General features: G+C 50.4%; 1 long non-coding RNA gene across 1 annotated transcript; it reads right to left on the bottom strand.

Moving 5' to 3' along the window:
• Positions 1 to 214: 214 nt before the first annotated feature.
• Positions 215 to 2443, bottom strand: LOC139177357 (uncharacterized). Its single transcript, XR_011561824.1, has 2 exons — positions 2281 to 2443; positions 215 to 1515 (listed from the first exon to the last, which is right to left on the bottom strand). It is a non-coding gene; the product is annotated as an uncharacterized lncRNA (long non-coding RNA).
• Positions 2444 to 2858: the final 415 nt, after the last annotated feature.

Genomic DNA, 2858 nt, shown 5'->3' with positions numbered 1-2858 from the left:
CTTGCCTTCCTTGGGGTAACACTAAATCCCTTTTTATTGTGGTTTGCACAGATGTTAGTGAGTTATCCATTTCTCTAATCATACTAGAAGTTGGCACATCCATCTTAAGTAAGAAGACCAGCCCACTTGCTTTTACAGAGTCCTTTTTCTAATAAACTTGTGTCAGTTTCAGGTCAGTTTTACCAATACAAATAAAATTCAAACAAATAAAAAGTATATTGTCTCATGATGAGATTTATGTAATTATGTCCCTTAGGTCACTTTAAATTTACACAGGGAGTTACACCCCGCATAACCCTTATTGCAGCCTGGATTTTCCTGCGACTCAAGAACACACACGTACAAACACACAGCCACAGAGTTTACAATATTGGATCCCTCAGGTCACGGCAAAGCCTGTGGTGCAGAACAGCCCCTGTTTATGTCCAAAGGGTGAGCTGGCCTGTGGGTGAGTCACAGATTTTTTTTTTTTTTTTTAACGACTTCTTTCACATAAAATCTGCTCTCTGTCCGAGGCCAAGGCTGCAGGCCTGTCATGGCTTAAGGACCACCCAAAGATCTTTTTGCAAAAGAAAATTTTGCAAAACAGGGTCACGGAAAAAAAAAATGTGTTTGTTAAAAAGAGAAGGGAGTCAAAAAAACCTTCCCACCAAGGTGCTCCCAACTGCAACTTCTGTGGAACTGGGAAAGGTCACCTGAAGTTCAGGCCAGGATAAATAATTGCTGTGGTGAGGGGTTCCTTTTTCCCTTTCCATGGAGTTGATGGGTTCACAGCGGTAGCTGAATCTTGATAGATTGGCAGATGCTGAAAGGCAGCACTAGGCGGTGACCGGGGCAGGGTTGCACTTCGGTTCCCAGGGCAAAGGGTGGGCAGCTGAGGTCCTGGGCTGGGTGGATCAGAGGCCAGGTGACAAGGCCACCTCTGTCCTTGCACAGAGCAGGAGCAGACCCTGGCCCTGGCATCATCCGGGAACGGACGCGACAGGGTGAGATCTCTTGCATGACCGAGGCCCAGGGCTGCCGCTCGCCTTTGTGTGCACAGAATTACTGCTCTCTGGGGCCTCCCCCTGCAAGTGAGCAGGGCTGTCTCTGTTGTGCTTCCTGGTCCAGCCGTCCACTTCATAAATCAAAGACGATGGGTGGTGCTTTAACCGTTTGGTGTCCTGTTTCGAGGAGGAAAACTACTATGGCTGCTGTAAGCAGGGAAGCCGAGGAGGATTAAAGAGAGTCTCTGGGCTCCCTCATTCACCCACTGGTTATGCTGCAGAAACTGAGGTCCTAAGAGGAGGCATGGCTTGCTGAGGGCCCATCTAACAAGGCAAGAAGAGCTTAGACTGGTCTGGGGCCCTGACTCCAAGTCTTTCTTCATTCACTGGCTCATTCATCATTTCATTGGGCAACCATTTACAGAGGGCCTACCATGTGTCGGGGGCTTCCCAGGTGGTGGCTCAGCAGTAAAGAACTGCCTTTCAATGCAGGAGGCACAGATTTGATCCCCTGGGTTGGGAAGATCCCCTGGAGAAGAAAATGGAAACTCACTCCAGTATTATTGCCTGGGAAATCCTATGGGCAAAGGAGCCTGGTGGGCTACAGTCTAAAGGGTCACAGAGTCAGACGAAACTGACTAGGCTCTAGCACTTCACTTTGACAAAGAAATGTTAGTGATCATTCCTTTGGTTATGATGAATAACTGACGATTAAGTATGAAATCCTGCATACCTGACATCTTCATCTTTTTGGCAGCTATCATCCCTTTTCAGGGGCCTGGCAGTGAATTGAGATCTTCCAGGAGATGATGGCTTAGGTGGACAGGTAATCCAACCCCCTACCCGCTACGGACCTCAGGGGGTCCTTGAGGTCACAGCATCTCTCAGGAGCAGTGGAATCTATGTCAGGGCTGGCATTCCCTGCCCCCTACAGACCTCAGGGGTTAACCGCAGCTCTTGGGAGCAGTGGGGTCCATGCCAGGGCTGGGCAGGCAGGTCAGGCTAGGTGGTGGGGCCTTTGCCCGCTCTCTGATGGTGAAAACCTCACAAACCACAGTCTGCATCTGGAGACACAGAAGTGGCCTTTGCAACACATCAGCTTCTGACTAATAGTTGAGGCTAGGCCGGTCCCCAAAATGCCTGTCTTGAATGGGACTCACTTTGAGTTAAAGGCTTTGTCTCTGTTGGGGGACATTTTCAGCTCTCTGTGTTCTTTTTGCCACCACCTCTCACCCAACTCCAGCCCCAAGCCTGGAGAAGTTGCGTGTGTGTGAAAGGCCTGTGTGTGTCTCACCTGCACCAGTCACCTACTCCAACAGGTCTTCAGTGGCAGGTGGGAGAGGCAGAGTCCAAACGACAAGACCAGCAAATCAACATCCACCAGGGCTGCAGGACACAAGTCGTCCCCTGCAACAGCTCCAGCCAGTCAGTCTAGAAAGAGAGGAAGGGCTTGTGCAATTGGCCTGAAAGGATGTCCCTTCCTTTCCCACCGATGGGGAGTGTGAGGAGCTCTGACAACTACCAGGGCCCCAGTGGTCAGACGAAGGAAGGGCTGTGGATTGGAGCTTCTATGGACAATACTGTGATGTCAATCATCTAGGAAACTTTGAGCAAACTCTGGGAGATAGTGAGGAACAGGAAAGACTGTGCACTGCCGTCTATGGGGTCGTGAAGAATTATATATGACTGAGCGACTGAACAACATCAATGAACCCAGCACCTTACTGGTTCTGCCTTCCCTCCCCCATCTCCCACCTGTCCCCTTCATTGTCCTCTGGGCCACTGGCTCCCCACCAGCAGGGTGCTGGAGTCAAGGGGCTAGACTCTGGAGCCAGACTGCACACATAGACTCCCAGATCAGCCCTCCTCACT

Source organism: Bos indicus, chromosome 18, assembly GCF_029378745.1.
Source record: "Bos indicus isolate NIAB-ARS_2022 breed Sahiwal x Tharparkar chromosome 18, NIAB-ARS_B.indTharparkar_mat_pri_1.0, whole genome shotgun sequence".
NCBI classification, from domain to species: domain Eukaryota; kingdom Metazoa; phylum Chordata; class Mammalia; order Artiodactyla; family Bovidae; genus Bos; species Bos indicus.
The sequence above is the reverse complement of the archived record's forward strand: the minus strand, read 5'-3'. Positions and strand labels throughout refer to the sequence as shown.